Source organism: Heterodontus francisci, chromosome 5, assembly GCF_036365525.1.
Source record: "Heterodontus francisci isolate sHetFra1 chromosome 5, sHetFra1.hap1, whole genome shotgun sequence".
NCBI classification, from domain to species: Eukaryota; Metazoa; Chordata; class Chondrichthyes; order Heterodontiformes; family Heterodontidae; genus Heterodontus; species Heterodontus francisci.
The window spans coordinates 192147715-192167850 of record NC_090375.1 but is presented as its reverse complement, the minus strand read 5'-3'; the positions used below and the strand labels follow the sequence as shown (position 1 = coordinate 192167850).

Here is a 20136-nt window from a genome sequence, read left to right as displayed (position 1 = left end):
CTGTTCTTGAAATTTAGTGAGGTTGTGAATTACAATTTAAAAACATACAGTTCTCTTATTTTTTTCCCAAACTGGGAAATATGTAGCTTAGAGATATAAAGCTAAAGCTAGAAAGACACTTACATTTATTTTAAGGAAAGCAACAAACCTTTGAGCATTTATGTATTTTAGCCAGAGAATAAAAATAAATTAACTGCATATTGCATTCTCCTGTACCCTTTTGAACTTTGGCCGCAACCTACACTTACACTCTTCACATGGGAGTCTCAATATTCTTTTTTAAAAAAGTGGATGCTGGTTAAGGTCAATATCTGGGTTTGTCATTTATGGTTGAATAGCAAGCCGAGACTCAATATTCAAGCCACCACATTTAGAATGAAGGGAGGTCGATAAGTGAGGGTGTTCACTATGGAGGGGAACTATAAATTAATTTTAAAAAAGTATGTTTGCACGGAGAGATACTTTGAGTGCACAGTATAAAGTGGGAGTTGGTGCATGAGAGAGTTCAGTGAGGGAGGGGCTCCTTTCTTTTTCTACCTTTTTTCAGCCTCCAGTAGCTGCCTCTCTCTTTGGTACAGGGGAAGAAGCTGAATGGTGAGTAACTGGTAAGTTATTCTGCTTCTCATTGTAAGTAATAGTTTTTAAAGTGATGGTATGGGAGGGCAGCTCAGCCAAGTGGAATGTACATCCTGCAGTATGTGGGAAGTCATGGACACACCACGTTTCCTAGATGAACACATCTGCAGGAAGTGTCACCGGCTGCAGAGATTGAGCTCTGGGTTTCGGAACTCAAGCGGCGGCTGGAGTCACTGTTGTGTATCTGCAAGGCAGAGGGCTACGTGGATAGCATGTTTAGGGAGGTAGTCACACTGCAGATTAGAAGCATGTAGGCAGAGAGGGAATGGGTGACCGTCAGGCAGTCTAGGAAAACCAGACAGGCAGTGCATGAGTCCCCTGAGTCTATCTTGCTTCCTAATCGGTTTTCCATTTTTGATACTGGTGAGGGCGATGGTTCCTCAAGGGAGTGTAGTCAGAGCAAAGTCCAGAACACCGAAGGTAGCTCAGCTGCACAGGAGGGGAGGAAAAAGAGTGGAAGAGCAATGGTGATAGGGGATTCAATAGTCAGTGGAACAGACAAGAAATTTCTGCAGCAGTAAACGTGACTCCAGGATGGTGTGTTGCCTCCCTGGAGTCAAGGATGTCACACAGCGGCTGCAGGACATTCTTCTGGGGGAGGATGAACAGCCAGAGATCGTGGTCCACATTGGTACCAATGACATAGGTAGGAAGAGGGATGAGGTCCTGAAAACAGGTTTTAGGGAGTTAGGAAGGAAATTAAAAAGCAGGACCTCAAGAGCAGTAATCTCAGGATTACACCCAGTGCCACGTGCTAGTGAGCATAGGAATAGGGGGATTGATCGATTGAACACGTGGATGGAGAATTGGTGTAAGAGGGAGGGTATCAGATTTCTGAGGCATTGGGACCAGTTCTGGGGCAGGTGGGACCTAGACAAGATGGACGGGCTACACCTTAACAGGACCGGAACGAACATGCTTGCAGGGAGCTTTGCTAGTGCTGTTGGGGAGGGTTTAAACTAGCTGGTCAGGGGGATGGGAACCTCAAATTGGAAGGAAGTAAAGCTGGTAACAGGAGGTAGAAAAGTAGCAAGCAACATTAGAGGGTAGGCAAAACAAAGGCAAGCACCTACTAGGTTTAGATTGCAGAATAACGTTAAGACGACAAGGTTAAGGGCACTCTACCTGAATGCACGCAGCATTCACAACAAGGTAGATGATTTAAAGGCAGAAATAGAGGTAAATGGGTATGATCTAATTAGCATTACGGAAACGTGGTTACAGGGTTACCAAGACTGGGAAGTGAATATTCAAGGTATTTGACACTTAGGAAGGACAGGCAAAAAGGAAAATGAGGTAGTGTTGCACTGATAAGGGATGGGATCAATACATTAGTAAGGGAGGATCTCAGATCAGAATAACAAAATATGGATTCTGTTTGGGTGGAGCTAAGAAACAGCAAGGGGCAAACATTGGTAGGAGTTGCTTATAGGCCACCAAACATAAGAACTAGGAGCAGGAGTAGGCAATTCAGCCCCTCGAGCCTGCTCCGCCATTCAATACAATCATGGCTGATCTCATCTCGGCCTCAACTCCATTTTCCTGCCCTTTCTCCATAACCCTTCAACCCATTACTAATTAAAAATCTGTCTATCTCCTCCTTGAATTTACTCAATGTCCTGGTATCCACCGCACTCTGGGGTAGTGAATTGCACAGACTCACGACCCTTTGAGAGAAGTAATTTCTCATCTCTGTTTTAAATCTGCTACCCCTTATCCTAAAACTATGATTGCCCCACCAGAGGAAACATCCTCTCTATATCTACTTTGTCAATCTCCTTAATCATCTTGTATATTTCAATTAGATCTCCTTACATTCTCTAGAGTTTAGAAGAATGAGAAGGCCTAAACTGCTCAATCTCTCTTCATAAGACAAACCCCTCATCTCTGGAATCAATCTAGTGAACCTCCTCTGAACTGCCTCCCAACTACATCCCTCAAGTAAGGGGACCAAAACCGTATGCAATACTCCAGGTGCGGTCTCACTAATGCTTTGTACAGTTGCAGCAACACTTCCCTAATTTTATACTCTATTCCTTTAGCAATAAATGCCAAAATTCCATTTGCCTTCCTCATCACCTGCATACTAGTTTTCTACGATTCATGCATGAGGACACCCAGATCCCTCTGCACCAAAGCACTCTGAAGTTTCTCTCCATTTAGATAATAATTTGCCTTTCTTTTCTTCCGACCAAAATGGATAACCTCACACTTATCCACGTTAAACTCCATCTGCCAAATTTTGGCCTATTCACTTAACCTATCTATGTCCATCTGTAAATTTCTTATTTCTTTATTGCAACTTACTATCCCACCTATTTTAGTGTCATCTGCAAATTTGGCTATAGTACCTTCTATCCCTGCATCCAAGTCATTAATACAGATTGAAAATAGTTGGGGCCCGAACCCTATGGCACCCCACTGGTTACATCTTGCCAACCAGAAAAAGGACCCATTTATTCCGACTCTGTTTTCTGTTGGTTAGCCAAGCTAATAAATTGCCCCTAACCCCATGTGATCTTACCTTGTGTATTAACCTTTTGTGCAGCAACTTATTAAATGCCCTCTGGAAGTCTAGATATACTACATCTACAGGATCCCCATTATCCACTTTACATCTTCGAAGAACTCTAGCAAATTACTCTTCATAAAACCATGCTGACTGATGGATTGCGTTTTGACTTTCTAAATGTACTGTTATTACTTCCTTAATAATAGATTCTAACAATTTCCCAACGACAGATGTTAAACTAACTAGTCTATAGTTTCCTACTTTCTGCCTCCCTCTTTTTTTTGAATTAGGGTGTTATATTAGCATTTTTCCAATTCACTGGAACCTTTCCCGCATCCAGGGAATTTTGGAATATTAGAACCAATGGATCCACTATCTCCGCTGCCACTTCCTTTAAGACCCTAGGATGTAGGCCTTCAGGTCCTAGGGACTTGTCTGCCTACAATTCCAATAGTTTGCTCAGTACTTTTTCCCTAGTCATGATGATTGTTCTGAGTTCCTCCCTTTCTATAACCTCTGCATTATTTGTTACCATTGGGATGGTACTAGTGTTCTCCACCATAAAAACGGAGGCAAAATACCGATTTAGGGTCTCCGCTATTTCTGTGTTCCCCACAATTAACTCCCCAGCCTCATCCTCCAAGGGACCAACATTCACTTTAGGTACTCTCTTCCCTTTTATATACTTATAGAAGCCTTTGCGATCCGTTTTTATATTTTGCACTAGCTTTCTTTCATTATTTACCTTTGCTCCTTTTATTACTTTTTTAGTAACCCTTTGTTGATCTTTAAAAATTTCCCAATCTTCCAGCCTGCCACTGGCCTTTGCAATACGGCATGCCTTAGTTTTTGTCTTTGTTATCCTTAACTTCCTTGCTTAGCCATGGATGCTTATTCCCCCGATTACAATCTTTCTTCCTCTCTGGAATATATTTTAGTTGGGAGAAATTTAATATCTCCTTAAACATCTGCCACTGCTCATCAACTGTCTTACCTTTTAGTCTTCCTGCCCAGTCTACTAAGGCCAAATCTGTCCTCATGCCTATCTAATTACCTTTGTTTAACTCCAGAACACTAGTGTGGGACTCCAGTTTCTCGCCCTCAAACTGAATGTGAAGTTCTAGTATGCTATGATCACTCTTTCCTAGGAGGATCCTTAACTATGAGATCATTAATTAATCCCACCTCATTACACAATACCAAATCTAGAATAGCCTGCTCTCTGGTTGCTACAACATATTGCTCCAAAAACAATCTCTAATATATTCAAGGAACTCTCCCTCGAGGCTACCCATGCCAATTTGATTAATCCAGTCTATATGCATATTAAAATCACCCATGATTATTGCCATACCTTTCTTACAAGCCCCCTGTATTTCATGGTTTATCATGTGCCCCACTGCGGAACTACTGTTTGGGGACCTATAGATTACTCCCACCAGGGTCTTCCTTCCCTTGCTATTTCTTATTTCTACCCAGACTGATTCTACGTCTTGATCCCCAATGCCTATATCATTTCTCACTACAGCACTGATCTCTTCCTTTACTAACAAAGCTACACCACCTCCTTTTCCTTCCTGCCTATCCTTGCAAAATATGGAGTACCCTTGGAAATTCAATTCCCAAACCGGGTTTCCCTGCAACCACTTCTCAGTAATCGCCACTAAATCATACCCATTCGTCTCTATTTGCGCTGTTAACTGACTAATTTTACTCTGAATGCTTCGTGCATTCAGATACAAAGCCTTTACGTTTGTTCTATTATCAAATTTCCCTACCCGTGTACGATTCCTTGGTGCAATATGACATTCACACGTTCTGTCCCTACCTATTATTTTCTGGTAACAATCAGCCTCATCACTAACCTGCACTTCTACCCTCTCCTTTAACTTTGACTTCCTAATTTTCCATGCAACTGAACCCTCCCCACTATTCAGTTTAAAGCCCTATCTACAGCCCTAGTTATGTGATTCGCCAGGACTCTGGTCCCAGCATGATTCAGGTGGAACCCGTCCCATCGGAACAGCTCCTTCCTTCCCTAGTACTGCTGCCAATGTCCCATGAATTCGAACCCATTCCCCCCACAGCAATCTTTGAGCCACGCATTTACCTCTTTAATCTTATTGATCCTGTGCCAATTAGCTCGTGGCTCAGGTAGTAATCTGGAGATTACCTTTTTAGTTTAGCCCCTAGCTGCTCATATTCCATCAGCAGAACCTCTATCCTCGTTCTACCTATATCGTTGGTACCTACGTGGACCATGACAACTGGATCTTTCTCCTCCCACTCCAGGTTCCTCTGCAGCCCAGATGAGATATCCTGAACCCTAGCACCAGGTAGGCAACACAGCCTTCGGGACTCTCCATCCTGGCCACAGAGAATAGTGTCTATGCTCCTAACTATACTATCCCCGATTACGACTACATTTCTCTTTTCTCCTCCCCACTTGAATGGCTCCCTGTACCACGGTGCTCTGGTCAGTTTGCTCATCCTCCCTACAGTCCCTGCTCTCGTTCACACAGGGAGCAAGAATCTCGAACCTGTTGGACAAGGACACGGGTTGAGGCTCCTGCATCACTCCCTCTACCTACCTCACTCAGTTGTACCCTCCTGTCCCTGAGCACTGGCCGAATTCAAGGTAGTTAATCTAAAGAGTGTGATTGTCTCCTGAAACACAGCGTCCAGGTAACTCTCCCACTCCCTGATGTGTCGCAGTGTCAGAAGTTCAGACTCTGAGCCGGAGTTCCGCGAGCAGCCAACACTTGCTACAGATGTGGTCACTAGGAACCACAATGGGGTCCAATAGCTCCCACATCATGCAGGTACAACACATCACCTGGCCCTGCATCTCTATTTTATTTAATTAGATTTTAATTTGTTTTTTAAATTTCCGACTGGTCTTTAGTTTTTAATCTGTAAAATATTTCTCCTATTCACCTTTAATCTGAAATCAATTTAGAATAGGTAATCCAAATTAGCAGTTACTTACCAACTAATGAAATTACTGTTTTCCTGTGATGTCACTCTTTTATCCCACCCTGTTTTTACTCCCTTAAATTACCCAAAAATTAGATTATTTACACTAGGAACCTTGATTCCCTAAAAAAAAAACTACCTACTATATTAAAAAAAGAACTGTAGATCACAACTTTAGTTACTTACCGAGCCATTCAGAGTTATCCCCTAATAGTTGTTACTCACCAACCAATCACCTTGCAGCTTTCCTGTTATGTCACTGTTGACTTTTTTTTTTCAAAACTCTGGCGTGCCTGGACTGCTCCTGGAAGGTAATTCCCGCTTGCTGAGTGAACTCTCGCTCTCTCTCACGGTCTCTTTGTGCTCCAGCTTCGCTCTCGCTGTGTTCTGCTCGCTGAGTGAACTCTCTCTCTCTCTCCCATCACAGTCATGGTAGTGTGGGGCATGGTATTAATCAGGAGATTAGAGAAGCATGTAGCATGTAATACAGTAATTATGGGTGAATTCCATCTGCACATAGACTGGGTAAACCTAGTGAGCACTAATGTTGCGGAGGACGAGTTTCTGGAGTGTGTTAGGGATGGTTTTCTAGAGAAGTATGTTGAGGAACTGACTAAAGAACAGGCTATTTTAGATCTAGTATTATGTAATGAGAAAGGGCTATTTAATAATCTTGTTGTAAAAGAACCTTTAGGGATGAGTGACCATAATATGATAGAATTTTACATTATGTTTGAAGCCAGGGTGTTAAATTTGAACAAAAGAAATTATGACGGTATGAGGGGCAAATTGGCTGAGGTGAATTGGGAAAATACATTAAAAGGTATGACAGTGCATAGACAATGGATAGTCTTCAAAGAATTATTACATAGTTTACAGCAACTATACATTCCTTCAAGGCACAAAAACCTCAAAAGTAAAGGCAGTCAACCGTGGATAGCAAAGGAAGTTAAGGATTGTAGAAGATTAAAAGAAAAGGCTGATAAACTTGCCAGAAATAGTAGTAAACTGGAGGATTTGAGAATACAGCAAAGGAGTACCAGGAAACTGATAAAGGGAGAATAGAATATGAATGTAAACTAGCAAGAAACATAAAAACAGACTGTAAAAGCTTCTATAGGTACATAAAAAGGAAATGTTTTGCTAAGACAAATGTGGGTCCATTACAGGCAGAGTCAGGAGAATTTATAATGAGGAACAGAGAACTAGCAGAGAAGCTAAATGATTACTTTGTGTCTGTCTTGACTAAGGAAAATACAAGAAATCTCCCAGAACTAGAGATCCAAGAGACTAGGGAGAATGAGGAATTGAAGGAAATTAGTATTAGTAAGAAGATTGTATTGGAGTAATTAACGGGGCTGAAGGTTGATAAGGCCCCAAGACCTGATATTCTACACCCCAGAGCATTGAAAGAGGTAGCTATGGAGATAGTGGATGCATTGGTGATCATCTTCCAAAATTCTGTATATTCTGGAATGGTTCCTGCAGATTGGAAGGTAGCAAATGTCACCCCACTATTTAAGAAGGGAGGGAGAGAGATCTGTTAGCCTTACATCAGAAGTAGGGAAAATGTTAGAATCTATTCTAAATGATGTGATAAATGAACACTTGGATAATAATGATCTGATTAGGCATAGTCAACATGCATTTGTGAATGGGAAATCATGTTTGACGAACCTGTTGGGGGTTTTTTGAGGATGTTACTAACAGAATTGATAAAGGGAAGTCGGTGGACGTAGTATACTTGGATTTTCAGAAGGCTTTTGACAAAGTCCCCCACAGGAGATTGGTTAGCAAAGTTAAAGCACATGGGATAGGAGGTAATATATTGGTGTGGATTAAGGACTGGTTAACAGGCAGAAAGTAGGAATAAACAAGATCATTCTCGCATTGGCAGGCTGTGACTAGTGGGGTACTGCAAGGATCAGTACTTGGGCCCCAGCTGTTGACAACATATATCAATGATTTGGATGTGTGGGGACCAAATGTAATATTTTCAAGTTCGCAGATGACTCAAAACTAGATAGGAATGTGTGCTGTGAGGAAGATGCAAAGCGGCTTCAAGGGAATTTGGACAGACTTAGTGAGTGGGCAAGAATGTGGCAGATGGAATATAATGTGGAAAAATGTGAGCTTATCCATTTTGGTAGGAGGAACAGATGTGCAGAGTATTTCTTAAATGGTAAGAGATTAGAATGTGTAATAACATCAAAACAAAATACTGCAGATGCTGGAAATCTGAAATAAAAACAAGAAATGCTGGAAATACTCAGTAGGTCTGACAGCATCTGTGGAGAGAGAAGCAGAGTTAACGTTTCAAGTCAGCGACCCATCATCAGAACTGACAAATATTAGAAATGCAAAAGGTTTCAAGCAAGTAAAGTGGGGTGGGGCAAGAGACAACAAGAGGTGTTGATAGGACAAGGTCTCAGAGAATAGCTGACCAGAAGGTCAGGGAACAAAGGCCATCGGTATGTTAATGGTGCGGTGAAAGACAAAGCATTAATACAGAGAGGGTGTCAATTGACTAAAAAATGAACAGCCCTGGCTCCAAGCACAAATATTTTAAAAAAAAGTGGGTAGGCACAGTAGAAACAAACCAAAATAAAACAAAGAAAAAAGAAAAAAAAAAACTTAAAAAAGGAGGCCCCATCATGCTCTGAAATTATTGAACTCAATGTTCAGTTCGGCAGGCTGTCGCATGCCTAATCGGTAAATGAGGTGCTGTTCCTCGAGCTTGCGTTGATGTTCGCTGGAACATTCAAGCAATCCCAGGACAGAGATGAGAGCATGAGAGCGAGGGTTGAAATGGCCAGTAACCGGATGCTCGGGGTCATGCTTACGGACTGAGCGGAGGTGTTCCGCAAAGTGGTCACTCAATCTGCATTTGGTCTCCCCAATGTAGAGGAGACCACGTTGTGATCCGCGAATACAGTACACTAAATTGAAAGTACAAGTAAATCACTGCTTCACCTGAAAGGAGTGTTTGGGGCCTTGGATAGTGAGGAGAGAGGAAGTATATGCAGGTATTACACCTCCTGCGATTGCAGGGGAAGGTGCCGTGAGAAGGGGACGAGGTGGTAGGGGTAAGGGAGGGGTGGACGAGGGTGTTGCAGAGGGAACGATCCCTTCGGAATGCTGATGGGAAGGGAGGGGAAGATGCAGTTGCTAGTGGCATCACGTTGGATGTGGCGGAAATGGTGGAGGATGATCCTTTGGATGTGGAGGCTGGTGGGGTGGAAAGTGAGGACAAGGGGAACCCTGTCGCAGTTCTGGGAGGGAGAGGAAGGGGTGAGGGTAGAGGTCCGGGAAATGGACCGAACATGGTTGAGGGCCCTGTCAACCACAGTGGTGGGGGGGTGGGGGGGGATCCTCGGATGAGGAAAAAGGAAGACATATCAGAAGCGCTGTCAAGGAAGGACGGAGAAAGTGGGAAAATGGAATGCAGCCCTTAAAGGAGGCAGGGCGTGAAGAAGTGTAGTCGAGGTAGCTGTGGGAGTTAGTGGGCTTATAATGAATATTAGTAGACAGCCGATCCCCAGAAATGGAGACAGAGAAGTTGAGGAAGGGAAGTGATTAGTAAGTATAGATGTACAAAGGGACCTGGGTGTCCTTGTCAATCAGTCACTGAAAGCTAAAATGCAGGTGCAGCAAGCAATTAAGGCTAATGGTATGTTAGCCTTTATCACAAGAGGATTTGAGTACAGGAGTAGTGAAGTCTCGCTTTAATTGTATAGAACCTTGGTTAGATCGCACCAGGAGTACTGTGTGCAGTTTTGGTCCCTTACCTTAGGAAGAATATTATTGTGATAGAGGGAGTGCAACAAAGGTTCACCAGACTTGTTCCCAGGATGGCAGGACTGTCCTATGAAGAGAGATTGGGGAAACTGGGCCTGTATTCTCAAGAGTTTCGAAGTGTCATTGAAGTGGATGAACAGCCATGATCGTATTGAATGGCAGAACAGGCTCAATGGGCTGAATGGCCTACTCCTGTTCCTATGTTCCTATTAGGGCACAGTATTGGAAGTTTTCCGATGGTCATGGAACCATATGCTAGCTTAGTCACAACTTTTAAGTAAATAAAATTGAGAGAAATATTTTTGTTTAAAGAAAAACTTAAATGGCAAAAGCTGCCTCATACAATGTCAACTGAACCAACCACAATTATTTTTCAACCATGACTATCATCATTTCCAGAAGAAACTGTACAATCTGAGGAGCTCAAAAATGTGTCATGAATATTACAGTAAAAGGAACAGCATATGACACATTTGGAAAGCAGCAGTTACTAAAGGTGTATCAAAGAATTTTATAGAGACACACAAGTGCTAGCAGGAATGGCATATGTGAAAATTTCATTTTTATGCAAACTACATTATGCTTTTCATGATAACTAAGAGAAAGAACCTGTATTTATGCACCTTATCACATCTTCAGGATGGCTCAAAAAGTGTTGAATTTCAGATCGTTAATACAACTGTGTGGGGTAAAAGCTGATTTCTCTCCTGAATGGCCGAGCTGCAACTTTAAGAATATGTCCCCTTGTATTTTGTTCCCCCACCACAGGAAATAGATTCTCTACATCTACCCTATCAAATCCTTTTCAACATTTTAAAACAGCAAGGTCCCTCCAGCAGCAATGACATAAACGACCAGATATTCTGCTTCTATGATGTTGGTTGAGCGATGAACAGTGGCCAGGACAACCGAGAGAATAGAATTCAAGAACGGGTAAGCACAGGAGGCCATTTGGCCCTTTGAGCCCATGCCGGCTCTCCACAAGAACAATTTAGCTAGTCCCGCTCCCTGACCCTTTCCCTATCGCCCTGCAATTTTCTTTCTCCTTCAGGTGCTTATCCAATTCCCTTTTGAAAGCCATGATTGACTCTGCCTTCACCACACTCTCAGACAGTGCATTCCTGATCCTAGCCACTTGCTGTGTAAAAACGTTTTTCCTCATCCCGGCTTTGATTCTTTTGCTAAATCACTTTAATACAACACCCTCCGGTTCTTGACCCTTCCGCCAATGGGAACATCTACTTTGTCTAGACCCCTCATTATTTTGAGCACCTCTATCGAATCCCCTCTCAACCTTCTCTTCTTTGAGAACAATGCCAGCTTCTCCAATATATCTACCTATCTGAAGTTCCCTATCCCCGAAACCATACTTGTAAATCTATTCTGCATCCTCTCTGAACAACTTCCAGCTTTTCTTCAAATACTGTCATGGGATCTTAGACATTCCAAGAGGACAGAGTGGGTCTCGGTTTAACATCTCATCTGTAAGACAGCACCTACTACTGTACTAGAGTATTAGCACAGATTACGTGGTAAAGTCGCTGGAGCGGGGCTTAAATCCATGACCTTCTGATGCAGAGGTGATAGTGTCAACAGTGAGCTAAGCTTCAAGAGATCCCAAGAGTCTATGGAAGACAAGCCCCGACTTCCACAATGTTTCCAGACAATGGGAGATACTTTGCTGCTCAAGGAGTATTGAGTTTCTGGTATTAATAATGGTTCATTTATGGCTATAATTTGAACACAAGAAACATCAGCTGATATCTCCCTCCTCCTTAGAATAGTCTAGTGAGTCTTAGCACATGTTTCTATAAAGACTATGGATCAGATTGGAATAAATTTACCAAGATGCAAACTTAGTCAAATTTGAAGAGGTAGAATTCTGGTGCAACAGGTCTTCAGGTTTTTAATAAAAGCAAAATACTGCAGATGCTGGAAACCTGAAGTCAAAACAAGTAGTGCTGGATATACTCAGCAGGTCTGGCAGCATCTGTGGAGAGACAGGCAAAGGTCACAGACCTGAAACGTTAATTTTGCTTCTCTCTCCACAGATGCTGCCAGACCTGCTGAGTATTTCCAGCACTTTTTGTTCTTACTTCAGGTTTTTAAGGTGATTGGCAATAGAAGCAACAGAGACAGGAGGAAATTCTTTTTTAAAAACACAGTGAGTGGTTAGGATTTGGAATGCAATGCCTGAGCACGTGGTGGAGGCAGATTCAATCATGGCATTCAAAAGGGAATTGGATAATTATCTATCGAGAAAACATTTACAGGGCTGCGGGGGAAAGCCAGGGGAATGGGACTAGATGAGTTTCCCGCAGACAGCTGGCACAGACATGACAGGCACAATGGCCTCCTTCTGTGTTGTAACCATTCTATGACTCCAACTGATTTCATCCTCAGTTGAATACGATATCTAGTGCCAAAAGTAACATTTACTGTCTTGTTGACCCAGGTTAAAAAACAAATCTGGGCCCAAACAAAATTTAATTTGAATTCAACCAAGAATTCAGAAATTACATTTTCCAAAATATATCATGTAACCATGGGGCAACTAAAACAAGACAATTGTATTATGGTAACATCTACACTTTGCAATTTTCCAGCAGGAGCCGCTGGACAGTGGACAATGAACTCAAATGTTGAATCCAGAATGCTGTAAAGTGCCTAGTTGAAAGATGAGGTGCTGTTCCTCGAGCCTTCTTTTCCTTTCCTTTCCTATGAATAGGATGGGAATAGAGGGATATGGTCCCCAGAGGTGCAGAAGGTTTTAGTTTAGGCAGGCATCAAGATCGGCGCAGGCTTGGAGGGCCGAATGGCCGGTTCCTGTACTGTACTGTTCTTTGCTCTTTGGAGCAGTGCAGCAGGCCATGGACAGAAAGGTCACAGTGGGAGAAAGGAAGAGAAGTAAAGTAACAGTCGACTGGAAGCTTGGGTCACACTTGTGGACTGAACGGAGGTATTCCACAAACTGGTTGCCAGGCTGCATTCGATTTCCGCAATGTAGGGACCACCACATCGTGAGCAGCAAAAACTGTATACTAAATTGAAAGAAGTACAAGTAAATCGCTGTTTCATCCGGAGGGAGTGTTTGGGGCCTTGGATGTAAAGGCCTGCTACCCGACCCAAACCCGACGGGACCCAATGACATGTGTCGGGTTCAGGTCGGGTCCTTCTTCCCGGTCCGGCTTTCGGGCTCGGGTCGGGTCAGGTCAGGTCAGGCCAGACCAGACACACAAAGTAAGTATGGCATTTTCCTCTGCTGGGAAGTGTATAAAGGAAAAAAAAAGCCGACCTGAGCTGGGTGTCCGAGATAACAAGGAGGGAAACTCAGTCTGCGGAGTGAGCGTCTCTATGACGTCATCACGCTCATGCTGCAGCTTCCTGCAGATTCGGAGTCGCAAGGTAGGTAAAGGGAACATTGCGGTGGTCGGATCGGGGTCAGGTGCGGGAAAAAGTGGAGGGACTCGGGCCAGGTCGGGTTTTTTTCCCTGACCTGAGCAGGCTTTTACTTGGATAGTCATAGACTTGATGAGAAGGGAGGAGGTAAAAAAAGGGCAGGTGTCACATCTCCTGCACTTGCATGGAAAGGTGCTGTAGGAAAAGGTGTGGGTGTTAGGGGTGACTGAGGAGTGGACCAGGGTATCTCGGAAGGAACTAAAAGTTCCTTCAGAATGCTAAAATGGGAGGGGAGAGGAAGATGTGATGGTAGTGGCACCATGCTGGAGGTGGTGGAAATGGCGGATGATATTCCTTTGAATACAATGGTGGGGTGGAAAGTGAGGACAAGGAGAATCCTATTGTGGTTCGGGGAGGGAGAGGAAGGAGAGACAGCAGAAGTGTGTGAAACAGAATGGGCACAGTTTATTACATTTCTATCTTTTGCCAGTTCTGATGAACAGTCACAGACCTGAAACTTTAACTCTATTTCTCTCTCCACAGATGCTGCCAGATCTGCTAAGTATTTCCAGCATATTCTGTTTTTATTTCAGATTTCCAGCATCCACAGTATTTTGCTTTTGTACAGAACCACATGGAACCTGGGACTTACCTGGTCTATATGGCTGCCTGCCACATTGGAATATACCTGTGGAACATGTCATGAAGGAACAGGTGGGGTGGGGAGCAATGTTCCCGCTAACTACTGTTTGCTGTGCACGGCCACCTTTTTGCACTATGCGGTGCCATGGCCGTGCACTATGCATCTTAAAGGGAATATTGGTGGTGGCCTTTGCGTGTTAAATTAAAATAGAAATTTACATGTTTACACTGCAGGGTAGATTCCGCAGCAGAAAATGAAAAGTGCTCTTCTTAAAAATTAAGTTCTGAACATTTTTTGTTTGTTTTAAATCCTTTGCTGGGTCAGTTCCACATCATTCAATTGCTCATAGTTCATCAAACAAAGAGCATAGTGGTTATGTTACTGAACTAGTAATCTAGAGGCCTGGACTAATGATCCACAGACATCAGTTCAGAACCCACCACGGCAGTGCAAGGAATTAAAGTTCAGCTAATTAATTAAATGAATCTGGAGTAAAATGCCAGCATCAGTAATGGTCACCACAAGACTATCAGATTGCCGTAAAAACCCATCACATTTCAGATTTCCAGCATCTGCAGTATTTTGCTTTTATATTGTCGTCATAAAAACCCATCTGGTTCACTAATGTCCTTCAGGGAAGGAAATCTGCCGTCCTTGCCCTGTCTAGCCTATATGAAACTCCAGGCTCACAGCAATGTGGTTGACTCTTAACTGCCTTCTGAAATGGCCTAGCAAGAGAGTTATCAAAAATGTGGCTTACCACCACCTTTTCAACGGCAATTAGGGAGGGCCAATAAATGTTGGCATTGCCAGTGACACCCACATCCCATTGATGAATTTTTAAAAAAGTGTTTACTAATGTCACAGAGGTATGACTACATCCAACTCCTTTCTCAATTACACAATATCATTTGGAACTAAAACTAACTTGTGAATTCAATACATCAACTGAAGGAGATTTTCAAAATGGTGGCAATGCATTTCTGAAGGAGACCAGAAGCAGCTTACCTCAAGTTACTGTGAAGTATGAAAGTACCTTCCTTATAAGTGTATACTTAAAAGTTTGTTATTTTTTAGTTGCACTATCTTGGTTTGAGTAAACACAGAAACTCGATGGAACTTTAAAATACAGAACAACTATTTTTTGATCAAGAACATAACACACCAGTGAGTCATCAGACCTCCACAAGTCAGAAAAACAGCTTACTCGAGTTATTAAATTCTTCAGCAGTAAAATAAATTCTGTATTACATAGTTACCCCATGAACTATTTTCTGGACCTTAAGAAACATGACTAAACTAAAAACACTACTCATTTAATTTGTGATCCAGAGTGAAATGCAGTTAATTTAGTTCTGAAAGTATAGTGCTGTGCTCTTTTGTCGAAACCATAACACCAAGCTTCTGGGGGCGGGGTGAGGGGGGGTGGCTATTCCTTCAGACTAGTACACATTGCACCCAGAGAAAAACAGCATACAAGCCTGAAATTCTGCACAGTGAGCTCTCAATTTCTGCAACTTTGCTTATTTGCCAAGCAGAAGGCATGCCCTACCAAGGATGGAAAATAAATTATAGGATTGATAGTTATGTTGAAACTACAATCCCAGAAATTCAATTGAGCCTTTTCATTTACCCTCTAGATGTTGGGGTAGCAGGACATAAAAGAATGAATTGTTTTCTTTCCCTTGCAAGCCAGCAAAAGAAGTGGAGAGATTAGAAACTAACAGCCAGCAAGGCTGTCAACAAAGGAACAGGGATCAACAGAGCTGCAGATGAAGGATAGATCTAAACTTACATAATGAGCACCACTGCTCAGGTTCTATTCACGCATACACCCTTTATATGATAATTTTAATCTGGGCGAGCAGTCAAAATCACATGCAAGACTTGATCGCCAAGGTCCCACTGTCTTTAGTAAGTCTATATTTTTACAAGATATGCAGATTCAGCTCGGGTATCATTACCAAGGCCTGACTGCTATTTTAACTAGAGGCCTGCATGGGGAAGGCACTGTGGCTTTCCTGTAAATGAGTCATCCTAGCTGGAAGAGGAGTTGGGAACAGAAGAGGTCCAAAAAATTACATTATTACTTTTTGATAGTTTAGGTCTCATGCTTTCTCCAACTGCAAGACTCCCTCCAAACTCCCTTCCAGCTATTCCTGTCCCCAGTGCAGGCATCTTGCCGCTCGATATACTGGTCCTACCAGCCCACCCTCCAGCTGCTGCTTCCCATCAATTTTGAGTAGGAGAATGATGGGACCTATGCAGATGAGCCCCCAGAATGCAGCCTGCCTCAACCCCTAGCTGCCGAGTTAAAATCAGGACTACCATTTCAATTCAACAAAATATTCTTGCATGTAACATAAAAATCAATAATGGCACCATTACAAAAAAAACAAATCCACAGAAAGGCATTTTCTGACATTTATCAACATGTCTGAATTTTGTTTAGCACATACTAGCAGTCAGCCAGTTGGGAAGCATCATTGCCCTGAAGCAGTGGTTCAAACCAGCTACTACATACTGCAAAGGAAAACTACTCCAACCGGATCTTAATCAATTGCTCTGTGTGTTTTGAGGGCACTGTCACATTTCATGTTCACTTCCCAGAGGTACATTTGTACTAACAAAAACGTACGGTTAATCCAGCCATTAGACCACGGTATATTGGAAGTGACACAATCACAATGCAGAGTCACTGAGATACAGAAAACACAACTCCAGTCAGGTTCTACATTACATGGGAAAAGTCAACCTTTTGTTCCAAGGGAAAATGGGTGAAAGGTGAATTTTTGGCTACCTTTTAAACCTAGAATTTCTTTGATCTGCAAGACCATCATCAGCATTGACTGATTCACAGAGCCAGCAAAACTAAAGTACCAGTGATTCAGGTCAGCTGTCACCACATCCTTGCACCCCCCCCCAAAAAGTGCAAGTATCAACAGGGGTAGAATTCTGTACATTTAGTTCAATAAAATACATCAAGCTTGCAAGTTACACCATAACAAAGAGAAAATGAATAAAAAAGTATGAATCACAGGATAATGTTTAAAGTCTCTGAAACATTGTAAGTTTCTTGGTAGCTCTTGAAAGAAGCCATTTCTTATTGAATGATCTGATTGAATTATCACTTTGGTTCCCCAGTTTCATTAATCTGCCAATTTTTTTATCTAGCCTTGAAAAGATAGAAGACAACTGCAAGGCATTTTCAAAAAGAATTGTTAAATAAAAGCTCCTCCCGAGTACCAGCTCTTTCCCAAGACCTGGTTAGTTCTGTTCGCTCTCTCCTTTCAAGGCTATGCTTGCTAGTTGTGGGTTTCACTGCTGCTTTCAGTCCTTTACTGAGTTCTGACTAATGCTGACGTTCTTGCTCCTTACCCAGCCCCTGGTGATGGAGTTTCTGCTTGCCTAATCCCAACACTAATGCTCTGTCTACTTGCTTTGTCCTGGCTCCTGCGAATGCACCCACTGTCTTCACACCACCCACACCCGTCCCAGAGGAATCTCATCTACAACGTTCAAGAGGAGAAATTAATCTTACTGGACAAAAAGATAAAAAGCATGCAAACAGCCACAGAAGAGTAAATTTATACAGAATTGCTGGAAAAGAGAAAAGTGACAGCAATTCAGGAAGGAGGAAAAAAACTGTGTGAAATGTGAACTAAAAATAGTGGTGTGCAAAAAGATGGAGCAAGAATTGGGAAGAGGAAGAAAAGGTAACCAAGGAAACACACAAACTTGTTTTGGCACTTCACCACTCAGGTACAAAGTGAGTTTTGCTGGTCATGGCTAGAATGGGATAAAAAGCTTTTAAGTAACATCCCTTCCCCACCCTGGTCTCTGTCTCAGCTACTGCCTGTTTATACCTTATCAAAATCTGGAGTTCCTGCTTCCCTGTTGTATAAAAAGATTTTGTTAAAAAAAATTAAATTTCAAAAAATTTTCAATCTGCCAATTAAAAAAATCCTCTGAATCTGCAAGTTCGAAAAAGGAGCAAAATGGGAACATAAACAATAAAACTAGTCATTTATATATTTATGAACGTTCATGCTGGCATGCATGGAGATAAAATGTCACTGATTTGAATTTTCAGCTTGATTAATCAAGTAAAACCCGCAAATATTGGAAATCTGAAATAACATCTGCAGAAACTTTATTTGAAAGGCTTGGTTTGTTGTGTCCTGAAATTATCCTTCCCCCACTTTAAATAAGAGGCCATCACATCTATTCATAGGTTCCAACACAAACAAAACACGAACACCTTCAACCACCTCCAAGTTAAAACAAAAAATAGTTTCACCGATTTACTTTAGCCCAATAACAGTTTTGAAGCCGGGTGCAAAACAGCAATGCTTGATACACAACAGCTTTCATTTACATCATCCCTTTAACATAGTAAAGAATCCCAAGGCGCTTCACAGGCACATTATCATAGACATTAGGACTTTGCCTCTAGAAAGTACTAGTCAATACTTGTGCACCAGATTTACGTTTGCTACAAAATGCGCTTATATAGCATCTTTAGGGTAGTAAAACATCTCAAGACACTTCAGAAGAGTGTTTTAAAACAAAAATGTGAGACCGAGACACATGGACAGCTGACCAAATTGCAAAGAAGCAGAATTAGGAGCGTCTTGAAGAGATTTAGGAAAGGGTATACTCTGTTTCTATTTCAAGAGTGTATTTTTGCAGCACTATATGAATCACAAGGCAAAAAGGCCGTTCAGCCCATCGTGCCTGTTCCAGCTCTTGCAAACAGCCATCCAAAGCAGTCCTGCCTCTCCCTATCGCTCTCTTTAAAGGAAACATCCACCCCATCCTCATCATGCTGGAATCTGACAGAAGCCCCTCAGTGTAATCTTATTGGAAGATGGAGCAACAAAAAAAGTGCACCCACCTGGTCCGCGCACTCGGCGCGATCTGCTCCTCTCACCGAGGGCAAGGAGGGGGAGGGGCTTCCGGTGGCGCTCGCGCGGGAAGGGGCGGGGTTGTAGGTTAGCGTGGAGGGGTTGTTCGGTGGCTCCGCGCTCCCCCGCTTATTGTCCTGTTCTGGGCTGAAGGGTGCGCATGCGCAGATAGGGGTTGGGCTGCCGATGGAGGGTGCTCTGTCCATTTGGGGGAGGGGCTGGCACTCGCGCGGGGGTGGCGGTTACTGCCTGAGCGCTGTATCTCTCCGCTCCCAACCACCGCCCCCGCACCGCAAACTGTCGAAGCTCGAGCTCTCCCTTCAAACAGCCGGAGCCCCGACCGCGGGCGACTAACCAACGACAGCCACCGCTCAGGTCCAACATTCATGGAGAAACCCTCCTCCTCGCCTCACTCTCCACCACCACCGGCCTTTCTCTTCAGTGTCGCGCCCGATTCTTTTCTCTCTCTCTCTGATTGCTCAGACGACATACCCGACTCCCTAAAATCATCCGAACCACATTGTTGGCCCGAGACTCCGGTCCCCCCTGCTCCCGCCAACCGTCCAATTAACGATATCTTTTAATTAATCGACTCATTTATTTTTATCGGGATGGAAGGCGACGCCGAGGCTCTGACGTCATCGGGGCGCGACTATCAATTCGGCCGCAAACTGGATTGTGTTTAAGTTTACGACAACAGTTCACTTTTTGTGCAAAACATTTATCATCTAGTAAAAATAAGACTAAAATCGGCTTCTATAATTTAAAAATGTATTAAAAATTCGGATCAGTCGCAACTCCTCGTGAGGCGTGTCGTAAAATACCAGTTGAAGTGCCGTCAATGTACCACAGCCGGCACCCGTTCAGTTGAGTTGGTACTGGTAGTTGATATTTTTTGTATGAGTGCAATAGTTCCTACTACATTGCTTTATCGTGAGGGAGGGATTTTGATAGTAAATAAGGAGAAACTTTGCACGGGCAAGAAAATCAGTAACTGGCAAAGGAATGAGGGGAGATAAAGAAACATTCATTTACACAGCGAATTATGAGCTGGCATGTCTACCCGAAAGGGTGGTGGAAGCAGATTCAATAATAACTTTCATAGAATCATAAAACGTTTACGGCACAGAAAGGGGCCACTTGGCCCATTGTGTCTGTGCCGGCTGAAAAACGATCCACCTATTCTAATGCCACCTTCCAGCATTTGGTCCATAGCCATGCAAGTTACAGCACTTGAGGTGCATATGCAAACGCCTTTTGAATGA

General features: G+C 42.9%; 1 protein-coding gene across 9 annotated transcripts in view; it reads right to left on the bottom strand.

Moving 5' to 3' along the window:
- LOC137370208 (zinc fingers and homeoboxes protein 1-like) overlaps positions 1-19516 on the bottom strand; it is a 37910-nt gene extending 18394 nt beyond the window's left edge. For 5 of the 9 annotated variants that reach the window (XR_010975113.1, XR_010975112.1, XR_010975114.1 and 2 more), the window contains exon 1: positions 19364-19516. The gene's annotated coding sequence lies outside the window, so the exon portion shown is untranslated. Of the gene's footprint in view, positions 1-6349; positions 8789-10545; positions 11896-18861 lie in introns of those variants that run through there. The other 4 variants (XM_068032540.1, XM_068032541.1, XM_068032542.1 and 1 more) reach the window with 4 other exon arrangements.
- Positions 19517-20136: the final 620 nt, after the last annotated feature.